Source organism: Erigeron canadensis, chromosome 6 (genome assembly GCF_010389155.1).
Source record: "Erigeron canadensis isolate Cc75 chromosome 6, C_canadensis_v1, whole genome shotgun sequence".
In the NCBI taxonomy this organism is placed as follows: Eukaryota; Viridiplantae; Streptophyta; class Magnoliopsida; order Asterales; family Asteraceae; genus Erigeron; species Erigeron canadensis.
The window spans coordinates 10060727-10076702 of record NC_057766.1 but is presented as its reverse complement, the minus strand read 5'-3'; positions in this window follow the sequence as shown (position 1 = coordinate 10076702).

Sequence of the window (15976 nt, the reverse complement as noted above, 5' to 3'; positions counted from 1 at the left end):
TCATACTCTTCTTGCCATCTTGTTTCATTTTTGGGCAGATACACAAATTCATTCGATTGAACAAATTCTTCCAAATAATCAAATACCTCGTCAGTATTCATCCCTACTAATTCCGCATCTAGAATTTCGTATGATTCGTCATCTAGCCCACACAAATATATGTTAACAAGTTTACCAACAAAAAAGTTGTTCGTGGTTAACTTATCAACTACGTATCTCATCCTCAACCATGCTTCATACCAAGTTTCGTTGGGCAATTGCTTAAAGTACCGAATCCCGTCCGGATATTCTGCCTCCAACTCATAGTCTTGATCTGCCATGGGTGATGCTAATACTACAAAACAAAAACTACACACCCCGTGAAAAGCACAAATGGAAAAGAAAAACTAAACAATAAAATGGACTAGAACTAAATAAATAAAAATTTAACACTAAATTACGCTAATCTAAGAAAGCAATTAACTTCCTCACAAGTGAGAAATGATCGAATCACAAAATTGAACAACTACTTAAACAAAAGTCCCTGGAAATGACGCCAAAAACTTGATGTGTAATTTCGAGTCTTAAAATTTATAGCACAAATCACCTAGCGACTGACTACTATACACTTGCGAGGAGTGGGCCCGTTCATATGCAGTACAGTAAACCGGTAAATCCGAGATCATTCACAAGGACTTTTGTAAACAATTGTAAAAATAAAGTGATTCAAGAAAAATGGGGTTTTGTGGCCGAATTGCCACGTTCACGTTGCAAATAGTTAGTGAAATGGTTAGTAATCCCGCAGGATTAATCGCAAAAGAGAAAGTTTTGATTTTAAAAACAATAATTTAAAAGGCATCCATCTTGATTTCGCTCAACAACATGTTCAGATTGCACATAAAATGAAGTTCAAATCCAGTTCAGTTGATTAAATAACCGAGACTAAAACAAAGCACCAACCCTGTACTCGTCTAGTTAATAACTTTATTCAACTCTCTTGTAAAAACTAGTTCCATTACAAAGACCGGTACCCGAAGACATCTTTTATAACTAAACTAATTCAACTATGGTTTTGGTTATTAAGATAACAATTACATCTACCAATTATACCCAACCGTTAACACATTTATTTATATTCACATTTAATCATTATCTACCGTACCCGTCACAGATCCAACTCGTTTGTACCCAAACAATTGAAATAAAATATATGCGAACAATAATTACCATTAAAGACACATATAAAACACCAACCAATTCAAGATAAATGATAAAGAATAATTATACTAAGATCACGATGTATGTTAAGTATAATCAATCTTGAATTATTAAAAAGTGTGCAATCCTTACATATTGTCTTACTCCATCAAGACGGATGAAAAGGCGATTAGCCACTCATATTAAAATACGAATAACAAATCAAATAAAGAGAATTCATCGTTACCGAATACAAAGAATTGAAAGGAATAAACGAAATTGATCCAATCGTGTTCTTGATCTTCCAAGATGTTTCTACAGATGAAAAACTCCTCAAAAAGCTCTTGAAAACGACTGGAAAGAATGAGATAGGGTTTTTTAATGATTAAGCATGCTATTTATAAGTTTCCAAAAATTATAGTGCTGATTCGGCAATAGCTGCGGGGCAGCTACTAAGCTGCGGCGCAACTAACCTTGACTGTTGTGGACTTTTTGACTGATGTTGACTTAGAAATGGAAGGGCTCCTGCGCAGCTATACCTTTCTGTTTTTGAGCTACTGCGCAGTGCTTCTATTTCTAGTGTTGACTTTCTGCAATCTTCATCCAAATGCTTCGACAATCATCCGTAAGCACTTATTTCACTTCAAGAATGTCGTTTTATTCAAAAATACGCTCAAATACCTGTCGGTAACCTGAAACACTAACAAATACCATAAACGCGCCAAATGTATATAAAAACGACTCAACAAACATGCTAAATCAACTCTATTAACCGTGGGAAATGGGTATAAAATACGACATATCAACCTCTAAACGACCATAACAATAACCACGATTTCCATAAATGAAATGGACATCAAAACAGGTTCCATTGATGGTATGGAACCATCAATTGTTCACGGGATAGATTACACATGAGTTAGGTCATTGCGATTATCTAATAACGCTACATATCAATTGCTACACTGATAATTTATCCTCTTAGGTAAAATCCGATTATAGCCCAACAAAGTAACAACAAAATAACCAAAATTGATACAATAATTGGTGAAAGGAAACGATACACGGGATTAGAAATATCATCATCTTCCAAAATAACATATTGCTGTCATAAATTTGAATATATCATCCAGGCAATTGTCCAGCCTATATATTACGACTAAGAAACAACCCATAGTTTTCATATTTAGATTACAAGTTTTTGTATATATAGTGGCTTGATCATCATTGTAAATCATCACTTAATCAACGATACAATCAATTCTTTCTTTCATATAGTTTAACATCGTATCAGAGCTTTGGTTTTGATCTCATCATGTACCAATTCAACCCACAAAATAGTTTGAGCCACCATGGCAAGTAATTTCGGCTCGAACTTAGCATTGCAAATTGCATATCTGTTTCAAAACAATACAAACCTGCAAACACAAAATACCAAATTATCAAACAACCTTCAAATCAACCTTAAATTAAAGAATTAAAATTATGACCTATGGACTCAGATGATCCGAGTAGCCATAGGAGGCCGACCAAAAAATTTGTTAACACATTTAACCGACAACCCACAAGAAAATTATCATCAGATAAATATGAGATATGGGAACAAGAGGACCTGATCGTGTTCTCGTTGCTCATTCAAAATATCGAACCAGTTCTTGCCGGCATCCTTACCGAATATTCCACTGCAAGAGATTTATGGGATGCCTTAACCGTCATATATAGCAGTAGGAAAGACAAGCTGCAAACTTTCAATCTGCACATTAAAGCCAATGAACTCAAACAAAGTGACTAGTCACTTGAAGATTTTTGGATTGCTTTACTCGTGTATGGGGCGAAATAGATCGAATAGATCTGAACCCAATGAAATGTTCTAATTATATCAAAACATTTGCAAAAATCAGAACAGACTTTCAATTATTACAAGTGTTAGATCAGAAATTCGACACCATTAAAAGGGAGATTCTTCGAGTGCACCACTTCCCTCTACAGAGGCAGGATACACCACGGTTTGCAAAGAATCCGCTCACCAGAGTATTCTAGGAGCAACTAGCAATGATTCACCAGGCGTAGCATTGGGTTTAATCGCCAGAGATATTGAGGGATCCGGTTTCGAAACCAAGGGATATCGTCGAAGATATGATGCTAAGAAAAATTCGACAACCATAGATAATAAATCCGATTTTCAAATGTAAAAAATGTGGCATGAGTCGACACACCAAAGACTAGTGCTTCGAAATCATTGGCTACCCGAGTTGGTGGACCGATGGTCATAAAACGTCGAACAAATCGTGTGCCAAGAAATTCCCTACCGTCGTTTCAAGTAATCTCATAAAAAAAATAATGATCCAAAGTCAAATGGGGGGTTTTGTTGGCATCGCGACGAGCAGAAATAGAGAAGAGGGGGCGTCGACAAGTTGGTGGTAGAAGGTAAAGGGGGGAGAGAAAGTGAGAGTATTTCTCACAATTATCACAAATATCCTTCCCTTTTTTACCCTAAATCTTCTCACCCTTTTTTTTCTTTTATTATCCTAAATCTAAACTGATGGGAGGGGGTTCGGGTTTAGAGGCCCAACAGAATGGGGGTTTAGAGGCCCAACAAAATGATTATTGCCCTAAAATGATCATGGTGGTTTTTGGTTAGTGTTTAAATTTATAATAATGTTGTACGAGTAGATATCTCAAACTAAACACACCTTTATAGGCAAAGGACCAGATCAATGTAGTATAGTAAGTGATAAGTACGGGATCGCTGTTAGGGACACTTGCGTTACCTAATCTAATAATATGTGTAATTTTAGCGGTTGGAGGTTGTCACGATGTCCTATTAAACTTAATAAATACTGAAAAGTAAATAGAAGTCGCAACCGCTTATTCAGCGAGAGGCTTAGTCTGAAAAAAAATTGAAAAAGAAAATAACAGTATTTAAATTAAAATACTTGTTTGGCCCCTCAGATATCAATATACGACCGGATATTACTCTACCTACTTCTTATATTGTTGGAAACTTAATCACGGCTCAAGTTCTCGTTAGATTCACTTTGCCTAAGTAACTAGTGTTGTCCCTAGACTCACACTACTCTTTAAACAAATTCTCGTTTGATTCATTGTTTAAGCATTAATGACTTAAAGTTTGTGTTACTAATTCATCTCTAAGTTGTCTGGCTCTTTAGCTATGACCAGATAATAATTCCCTCTGGTGACCATGTCACCAGATCGCGTCTGACATTGTTAAGCATAATGTTTTATTCATCCTAATTACTATGGTTATGGATCCCTTAGTTGTAAGTGAATCACCTTTTACATCTAGTTATAGACCGACTAGTGTTTTTCATCCTAGCACATTAGTCCTAGTGTATGATCATAGACAACCATAAGAATTAAACTACTATATTCGGATATAGAACCGATAATAATATGAAAAAATAGTAAAACATGGATCTACGATAAATAGTAAAACACATTCCAACAGATCTAACAAAACAAATTAAAATAAATAAACGTTTACATGATTACATCGATCCAAACAAGTACTCACCCTACTAGCCTACCATTATTAAAGGAATAACAAAGTCTGAAAAGAGGAAAGACATTGTTTACCAACTGAAAGTAAAATAAAAGAGAAGATCTAGGTAGAAGATGAAGATCGAAAGGTGTTAGAAGCTTCAAAACCTCTTTGGAATCTGCAAAGTGGACCTAAGGGGGCTAGGGCTGCTTGATCGGCTTTCTACTAGGGTTTTAAGGGCTACTTCGACGTAAATAGAGGCATAAGTCGGTTGTTGAACTTGGCCGCTTAGCGGCGTTAGTTGGGCTCCAGCGGTGTTGCGCTTGGGCCAGCCGTGCTAGCAGCTCCTGCCGCTTCTCGTATCTCTTCGTTCGACTCCCGAATCACCCTCTTGTGTCTTGTAACCTCATAGGCCTTCATCTTGAGTCACTTGATGCCATTTACCCTCAATCGCATCTTCTGTGAACCTGCGTAAACATAGAATCCATTAAGTACCGATAGTTCTGGAATATCAACTTATTTAAGACATTGAAATGAGGCCCTTCGATAGGGGTTTTTATCACAAAATGAACGCTCATCAAATTGTCCTCGTTGATAGCCTCCTCGGTATTGGTTCTGGATAAAATTGACTTGTTCGGTAGCTTCCTCTTCATAATCCTCGGTATGCAATAAACTTGACCCAAGTATATCTTGAAAAATCATCAACAATTACCAAGATGTATTTCTTCCCATTTCGGCTTTGTACTTTCATCGGCCCACAAAGATCAATGTGAAGCAAATGAAGAGGTGCTAATGAGTTTGGAGATTTCTTTGGTTTATGAGAAGCTCCTTTAATATTCCCAACAACACAAGAAGGACAAACATGTTCACTTTCATACTTATAGTCAGGCAAGCCTTCAACAAGATGCTTGTTGACCAAAGCATTGATAGTTTAAAAATTTAGATGAGAAAGTCTTCTATGTCATAACCAAAAATTCTTCAATGTAGCCTTTGAAATGAGACAAATATTATCGGTTGGTTGGTTATCATCGAGATTGACGGTAAAAAGGTTATCATCACGATCACCGCAAAGAATGTCAACTCCATCTAGAGTTTGGACTTTACACAAACATTGTCGAAAAAGAACTTGAAGATTGTTGTCACAGAATTGTCCAACACTGAACAAGTTATGACTTAATCCTTCAACATAGTGAACTTTCTTGATGACAATTCCATTGCGTTCAATGTCTCCATAACCTAAGATAGGAGCAAAATTGTTGTTTCCAAAGCGGACAATTCCCATGAATCATTCAACAAAATTCTTGAGCAACGATTTATTTCCAGTCATGTGCTTCGAACACTCGGAATCGAGTATCCAAACACAGATGGTTATTACCTGCAATCAAAGAAATTTATCCGACCTTAGGTACCCACTTGAAAACGGGTCCTTGACGGTTAGTTAAAACAGGCATGGTGTATAACTTAGGAAATGCATACAAAGATGCTTTAGAATCAACATAAGCATTAATAAGCACATTATCAACAAGCACATTTGGATAAAAAGTACGAACATTCACACGGGAATTAAAGGTAACATGTCTACAAGTATTAACGCCAACCACACGAGAACATGAATTAACATTGTTTACAAGCTCACAAGGCTTTGCCTTGGCATCATTAACATTGTCTAACAAAGATGACTTAAAAGATGAATTGTTTGACTTAAAAGAAACACTCTTCTTCTTATTACCAGCCTTTCTCCTTCGCCTTTTCTTCTTTTTCTCAACATTAGTGAACTTAGGTACTAATGACTTAGCTATCCATTTAGTATCACTATTTATGCTCTTTCCACCTGTTGAATTAAAACTAAAAAGATTAGAACGATGGGAATTAAACACTTTCATCTTATTAGGAGCTTTTGGAGGTGGGGAAACCTCTTGCTTCTTTGGTTTAATGAAGAACCAACCATATCTATCTCTATATCTAGTTGTACCATTTGATGTATCCTTAGTTAGCAGAACTGAGCTAGACTTAGACACCTTAGGTAAAGAACTAGATTGAGAGTTAGATGGAGAAGCCTTAGGATAGTCTTTCGGAAGTTTCACTTTGGTGTACTTAGGTCTAGGTGCGGTCTCAGCTTGTTCCTTTTTGACATGTTTAACTGGGGTAGGAACTTTTGGTTCTAACTTAATGGTCTTTGGTTCAGTCTTGACGAGTTTGGTCTTAACTCATTCCTTTGAGTAGTATGAAGTTGGAGCTTTGAAAATTGGATTATGAGGTTTAGATTTCTCTTTTGTTTCAACTTTGATTTTGGTAGATTCAATCTTTTTCTCTGTTTCTGAATCGAAAACATGTTCTCCCTCCATCAATTTATCAAAATCATCTTTAGTGAAATCATTTGGAAAATTAAATTGCACTGGAGAGTGATTTGTTTTAGATTTTTTTAAAAGTTTTGAACAATTAGAAATCTTGGTGTCCAACTTCACATCATGGGTTGTAACAACCGTCTTAGAAATGTTCTTAATAAGTTCTTGAAACGTATTTTCGCCACTAGAACGGCTAGACAGTTCAAATTATCTAAGTTCTTGACGTACTTTAGACCTAAATTATGTGCTTATATGAAGGTCAATTTGATTTTAAATCTTGATTTATATGACGAGTTCATGACTAAGTACAATGAAATATTAAAGTTTGGTTCATAAACGTTCGTGTTCATAAAAGTTCTAGACCAAAATGTTCGCAAATGGTCCTTGCATTTATTGAGTTCATTTAATATGAGAAAGGTATATAAAGAAAAGGATGAGAAACCTAGAGAGAGGAACAACCATATTTCATCTCCTTCTTCTTTCTTCTTTCTCACACTAGAAACACATAGTGCAGCCACATTTTCACACACAAAATTCATCTTTTGATTTTGGATTGTTAGACCAAAATCATTTGTACTTTTAGCATCCTTGTGATGATCAAAACATATTTCTGGAATCAAATTTCAGGTAACAACAACAAATTATGAGTTTTTGATCAAATTAAAAGTGTACTTTTTCAAGTCTATGTTCTTGATGATTTGGTCCAATTTTGATATGAAATCGTGTTAATGATTAATGAGTTTGTGTCTAAATGTGTTTAATAACATTTGTGTGAACAAATTTGGGTCATAACATGTTTTGATTTACAAAACCCATTTTTGAAAGTGAAGTTAAACTTGTTCTTGATGTGTCATGGCTTGTTCATGTTATAGATGGTCTTGAAATCGTTAAAAGTGTTAATGGTTAATGTTATTGTGCACATATGTACTAGTTTTATGTTCTAACAAGTCCCGGAATCGATCTAAATCTTCGTGCTAAGTTCTGTTCTTGTTCCACCCCATTTGGGCAGTGGGACGGTCTTGAGGTGGGACGATCTTGGTCCCCAAGATCGTCCTAGGCTGCTTGATGTTCTATAGTTCATGTTCGTTCGATCTCGTGTGGTGTTGTTGGTACGTACATGGGTAATTGATCCTTTGGATTGGTTTAGCTCAAACAATTGTTCAATCAATTGATCATGTGCCTTGTTCTTGTTCATTGGATCATAGGACGATCCTGATCTAAGTCCTTTAGGACGATCTTGAGGTATTGTGCACCTAAAACGATCTTGGCTAAACTAAGACACTAAGACGATCTTGAACCTTAACTTGTGAAACGATCTTGTACAATGAGGCAACTGAAACGATCTGGTCTAAGGTCCTGTAGGACGATCTTGAGTCACCTAGGACGACCTTGAGTCACCTAGGACGATCTTGAAGGGTCACCTAGGACGATCTTGCATCCAAAACCCTAGGAAGACTTTGTGAAACCTTGAACCAACACATACTTGTTCTATATCATACCACACTTGATCCTTAATCATCAAAACAGTTCATAACATCATTATCACTTGATTAAACACATCAGAGGTTGTTCATTAACATCCAAGCTAGTTCATAAGTCGATCTAAGACAATGTAGAAAGTGCAAACCCTAATTAAGTACATTTAAGGCATGTTCTATCTTGATTACTAAAGTACAAGTTCTATGAACAAGTGAATCAAGTTCTAAAGGCTAAAAGTTTATCATTAAAGATATGTTCAACTCATTAACACGATAAGTACTTATGTGTGAGTTCAAAGACGTTCAGTTCGAGTCAAGTTCATGTACTTAAAGTTCATTTAAAACTTTTTTGAGTCAAAACGTTCAAAGATCTTCAAAGGACCAAATCATCAATTCATCAAGGACATTTCAGTGATTGAATATCACTTGAACTAATATATGTACTTATTTATGATCAATGATATGTGCTTAGGTATCCATCAAGACGTGCTTGGATTGTGATAGATATAACTATCTATTTCTGCTTGTTCTCTGTGCTTGTACCGGATCACTGTGAGTTCACTAATCCCCCTTTCGTACATTTTGTTCAAAGTTCTTTATCGGGGACTGAAAAGTATGAAAACTATTTTGTACTAGTACGTATGTTCTTGAACTATCTTACGTACTATTTTATGATCTTGAACTACTTATGATACAATTCTGAAACTGATTTACAAAGTGTTTAAGTCTTGAATGGGCAGGATCTTAAATACATCTATACTATTGTACTTGATCTTTACTATGTTCTAGTTCGTATATGTACTTGTTAAGTTCTTGTTCACAGCTATCAATTCATCTCCCACAGTTCAGGGAATGAACCGTAGGTAATTATGGACAGCGCTGTTTAGGGTAGGCCCACCCTCATTCTCCACAGTTCAGGAGGATGCATATTACTTGTTCTTGTTCATGTCATTGTTCTGACATAGACCTTATTTGAAGTACTTGAGCTATATGAGCATACTATTACATTAAAGTTCAGTTCTGGCCAATCGATTTAGCAGTGACAACTTATAACTAAAGTTCATTATATGTTCTTGTTCTGTTCATACTATTATTGTAAAGTACTTATGTTCAAAGTGCAGTTCTTGACCTAGTTCATATTATTATAAAGTACTTATGTTCAAAGTGCAGTTCTTGACCTAGTTCATATTATTATAAAGTACTTACGTTCAACGTGCAGATCTTTATCTAGTTCTTATCATTACAAAGTACAATGGTTCAACGTACAATACTTATGATCTTGTTCTTATTATACATATATACGTATATGTAAACTAAACGTACATTATGTGAATTTCACCAACTACTTTTGTAGTTGACCTTTTGAACTTATATGTTTTTCATGCTAGGTTCATAGTTCTTTAGCATAGGAGTCTTCCTTTCTAAGCTCATCCTTTTGGCGATTGTTCGAGCGTGCAAAATCTGGAGCTGTGAAGACCTCCCTTGTTTATTCTGTTCAAGACTTGGTACTTAAAGACAACTTGTTCTGTCTTTGGTTCATTAACTATTCTGAGTACATTTTATGTTTTGTAATAACTATCGTACTTCTGTTCTTTAATGATCAATGGCTGTGTTGGAACTTGTACTGTGTGCAATTGTGCTTATCTGTGCATCCCGTATATTCCGCTTTAGCGGGGTGTTACACGGGTAGTCTCAGAAATTAGGTCAACTTGAGCTGACACATCTTCGGTCTCACAAGAAAATTGAGTAGAAGTATCAACACCTATACTAGTACTAAGCTTAGGGTGAACAACTAACTCATCAAGAGTATTGCATGTGAAAAACCTATAAAAGTACCATAACAAAACTAAACTATGCGCAAGTTCGTCATAAGATAAATCAGATTGCACATAATCATCAGCTATAGAGGTAGCTGTATCTTGATAAGTACATTCAAGAGAATCAGTCAAGGTCTGAGTGGAGGAATTTGTAGATGAAGCACAAGTAGTTTGGGTTGAATGGTCTACTAAATCAATTAGGTCAGTTTGAGTAGAAGCATTCTCACAAACTTTCTTAGCATGTACAACAACCAATTTATCCTCTGAATTTGGACTTTGAGACTTGAGATGATCAATGACTTTTTGTTGAGAATCCACCTTTTGTTGTAAACCTTCTATTTGTTTTTCCAAAAATGTTGATGGAATATACATTTTAGTTGGTTTAGGTGGAGGACTTACAGATTCTTGGTTTTGAAAATTCGATGCAATTTCTTCCAATTTAAAAATTGAAGACTCTTTTGTTTCGTAAGAAGCATTTAGAGCATCATAATTAACCAAATTCATCTTTTGGTTTCTCAACTTCATTGGTCTTAAATTCGTTATCCAATGGACGAATAAATTGTTGTACCATACCAAGTCGAAGAAATTTTTCATCATACAAAGGTTTTATTTCATCCTTGGCTTTTTGCAATGGTGTGAGATTCTCAAATCCCAACCCGAGAAGAAGATCATCTTTTTCAATTTTTGACTTGTTAAAATAAGCAGTGAAATCCAAGAGAGGGTTTTGTTTAACTTTATATAACTTCTCTTGATAGAAAAGTATATTCTTTTTAAACTCCTCAATCTGTTTTTCAAGATTTTCAATCTCAACGCCTTTTAAAAAACAATTATGATTTAAGTCAGAAATCTTCCTTTCGAGTTCAACATTGTTTGGTTTAGCTTCTTGAAGCTTCTTATTGAGAATATCAACATCAATTTATCTAGCATTTGCCCGAAGCCAGTCATTTGTCTTTTGAATTTCAAGATCTTGATTGGCTTTTCAAGATTATGACATTTTTGTAATAACTTAGAATCAGGAGAGGCATTCAACTCACATTCTTTAACCAACATCTTGTCTTTATAAGCTTGAAAATCTTGTTTAATAGTATCATAATCAAAAAGCAATTTTGAAAATTCACTTTTAGAAAATGAAATACTATTTTTCAACTTTTTGTTTGTGTTGGCTAAAGATTTGATATGAGTTGTCAAGTTTGACAAAGCTAATCTACAAGACTCTTTGTCTCTAATTAATGAAAAAGTAGAGTCAAGATTTACCTCATCATCCGGGTACTCATCATTAGTGCTTTCTGCTTCAAGGGCTTTGTCTTTGGTCAACCTCGCCATAAAGCAAACATTAGCAGAGAGATCTTCATCCTCATTATCGGAGAGCAATAGCCATTTGTCATCTTCAGCGAGCAAAGCATGTCCAACTTCAACTTGTTTTGCTAAAAGCATCTTCTGCTTGTAGTACTCATAGTTCCGCTTTCGAGGTTGCTTGCAATCAATAGCAAAATGACCAGGAATTCCACAGTTGTAGCACTTTTTCTCCGATGTTTTACCCTTCTCAACAACTTGTTTCTTAAATCCTTCTTTCTGCTCACCATGCTTTGATCTACTTCCTTCACCCTGCTCATAAATCTTTGAATGATAGTGTTCCTTCTTGGGAAATGCACTTGTAGAAGAAGTGCGGAGATTGTTGTTTGTTGGCCTCGCTTTGTAGAATTTCTTCTTGAAATGCTTAGTTACCGCGGCAAGAGCTTGATATAGTTCATCTGAGACACCATCTCTTGTAGCCATCATATCATCTCCCTCCTCATCTGAAGAAGAAATAACAACCATTTGCCTCTTAAGAGCTTCCGAAACCTTCTTCTCAACAATCAATGCCAAAGGATCAGAAGATACAACTCCTGGCATTTTGTTTGATGATGCTTTGCTTAACACTTGATTTTCATTGAGCTTGAAGGATTCATAAAGAGTATGAATGGTGAACTTGGTTAGATTTTGATGTTGCTTGATTTGAGTTCCAAAATCTTCCCTTTCTGGACCAAGAGCTTTAATGAACTTGATGTTTAACTCAATCTATGTTTTCTTGACATTGTTCTTCCTCAGTTCATTGATAATATTGCAGAATCTGTAGTAGACATCTTCAAGAGATTCATTTGGCAGTTTGTTGAAGTTGTCAAACTCAGTCAAAGCATTGGTCAATCGAATGGTTGAAGTTATGTCAGCTCCTTCCATTTGTCTTGCCACCTTATCCCATATCTCCTTAGCTGTCTCATAAGAATCAACGGAGCCATAGATCTCATCGGGAAGTGCTTGATACAAGCATGATCTTGCTCTGTTATCTGCAGCTGTTCAATCTTTTTGTTCGGCATTCAAAAGATCAAGAGTGAGGATTTCCTTAGTAGTGAGATGGCGATGAACTGCAAGTCCATTAAGAATTGAATCTTTAAGCATGTGACCATTTTTTTGACGTTCCACATAGTCCATAAATCTTTTCTTCCATAGTCCATAAGAACCACGGTAGAGAACTGGAGGTCTTGTATCTGAACCCAATGCCAATGCTTCACGAGAAGCCATTTGAAATTGATTTGATTTGAAAATTGAGTTGAAATAAGAGTTGAATAAAATTGGAAATGAAACGATCTAGGGAAAGATCGTCCTAGAATATCGTTCTAGGATGAAGATCGTCTTGAGTGAAAGACAGTTGAAACGATTTTGAATGAGATCATCTTTGAAACTTTGAAAGAAATTTGGCTAAGTATGAAATGAAATTGAAGTAAGTTTTGAAATTGAATTTAAGAAATGAAATGAAATGAATTGAAATGAAACGATCTTGAGAGAATCGTTTTGGAATTCTGGAAATGAGACGGTCTTGGAGGAAGATCGTCCTAGAGTTGATTAGTTGAAGAAATTTTCTAAGTATTTTTGTAAAAATTGGACAGAGTTTCAGTATTAAATGGATCTAAAGAAATTTGAGCAAAACCAATCAATGAGATTAGTTACCCAGGAAGTGTGTGATTCCCAATCACAACGACTTCAAATGATCAACCAAACCACAACAACTTTTCAAAGAAACTGGGAAGATCTTGTTAGGATCGTCCTAGAATCAGTGAGCTGAGACAATCTTGAGGAGATCGTCCTAGCTTTCTGTCACAAAATTTTCAAGTATCAAATACTTTTCAAGTATTTGAATTGACCAAACCAATCCTTTCGGACTAATTAGCCACAAACAAATACTTCACACCACAACCACTTGCCAGAACGATCTTGAGGAGATCGTCCTACAAGCCACAAAGCTTAAAGTATGATAAGTGAAATATCAAGCACCGAGACGATTTGATGAAGATCGTCCTAGTGAGAATCGTCCTAGCATCATCTTCTTCATCATAAAAACTGGTATTTTCAAAAACTCCATTGATGACTTCTAAAAACTTCAATATCTTTCAAATTACTGGGAGTTATGACTTGAAATAACTTGCAAAAAGTTTGTTTTCACCCCCGTAACAAAATCAAATCCCAAATTTTAGCGCCAAAAACTAAAAAATTCAATCTCGAGTTATAGATTGAATTCGAACTTGAAACTTGACAGGATTATGTTTTAAACTATCAGGAATCTATTGGTGAACAAAAATCTATGATTTTATGTGATTTGAGCGGTGAAAAATGATGAAACAGTGGACGGATAGAAAAACGGTTTTCGAATTTGATTTTTGATGAATTTGAAATCGAATTCAGTTATGGATCGATATCAGAATGATGTTTGCTCTGATACCACATGTCATAACACGATTTCTCGCCTGAATTCGAGCTCAACAATGGTGGATTTGTGTAGTGTGTAGTGTTTGTGTTCTTGGTGTATGTGTGTGTTGAGAGAGAACGTGTGTGTGTTGAAAGTTTGATTTGATTAAATGTGTAAATGGAATGGAAAAAGGTTATGATTATCTAAGGTATGAGGGTATTTATACCTAAATACACAAATATGCTAATTATCACAATTAGCCCCTCAACCTTAGTAATCATTCACCTATGACCTAACTACAAGTAAGCCCACTAATTTAAATTACAATTTATCACTATTTTTGAATTTCTAACAGTCTACATGATCACATCGATCAAAATAAGTATTTAGCTTATTAGCCTACCATTATTAAAGGAATAACAAAGTCTGAAAAGATGAAAGAGATTGTTTACCAACTGAAAGAAAATAAAAGAGATAGATCTAGGTAGAAGCTGAATATCGGAAGGTGTTAGAAGCTCCAACACCTCGTTGGAATATTCTGCAAAGTCGACATAGGGTTTGTAGGTGGCGGCTAGGGCTGCTGAATTGGCTCTCTCTTAGGGTTTGAGGGTTTCTTTTGCTTAAATAGAGGCAAAAGTCAGTTGATGATCTAGACCGCCCAATGCCGCTGGCAAGGGTTTCAGCGACGCTGGTAGCTCCTAGCTCTCTGATTTTTTTCGTTTGACTCCCGAATCGTACCCTTGTGTCTTGTAACTTCATAGACCTCCATCTTGTGTTGCTTGATGCCATTTACCCTCACTTGCATCTTCCGTGAACCTGCGTTTATTTCGGTTCTATTAAGTACCAATAGTTCCGGAATATTAACTCATTTTATACATTGAAACGTGGCATTTTGATGGGGGAAGTTTTCACAAAATCAACGCTCCATCACCTCTACATACCTGATCAACTGTCTTCCAACAAAAATATTAAAAATGAAAACACTGTTAGACATATTGAAACAATACACCACAATCCCCAAACCCCTTATACTTCAACCTCGGGTGTTTGGATGTACAGTTTTTGTCCATTTCCCAAAACTTACCAGGATAAACTTGATCCATGTGCGGAGAATGTGTTTTTGTGGGGTATGACATCAACCAAAAGGAGTACAGATGCTATCATCCTAGCACTTGTCGGATTTTCACCACCATGAATTGTGACTTTCTTGAAACCAAATATTACTACTCCACCCAACACAGTGGTCAGGGGGAGGAACAAGATGACACACTGAGTTGGTTAAGACATGGCACTACTAGTGTCACCGAAGAACCAATCACAATACCAAAGTACCTGCAATTTCTTCTTTGAATACCAGTGCACTAAAGATATTGTCCTGAACTTGGTCTCCGTTTCCGAGGTAAGTAATTCTTAACCTATGAATTCGATGAGTGAAAACTCAGGTAATATCACTAATGAACATGTGGTAGAATCTGCTTATGAGAATAGATAGGAACACAAAGAAAAATAACCTATTTCTGGGGAAATACCGAGAAAGTGTGTACTCCCAGAAAGATCGACCAGAGGAGTCCCAGCCAAGAGATATTCTCCAAAAAAAACTAGCAGAAGCTTAAAATACCCTATGGCTAACATGGCCGAGGGAACTTTTTCCCAAGAAGCAAAAGCATTCACTGCAAGTCTCTATTCAAAAGAAATTCCCTCAAGTCTAGAACAAGCTCTAGAGTAAGTTGATTGGGAAGAAGCTATGAAGTGTGAAATGGAGACATTAAGGAAACATGAATCGTAGGACAAATGTATCCTACCACAAGGAAAGAAACCAGTAGGATCTCGGTGGACTTTTACGATAAAGTGTAAGCCAGACGAAGAAATTGAAAGATATAAGGCCTGATTAGTGGCAAGAGGATACACTCAAATTTATTGTATCGACTAATCTGAAA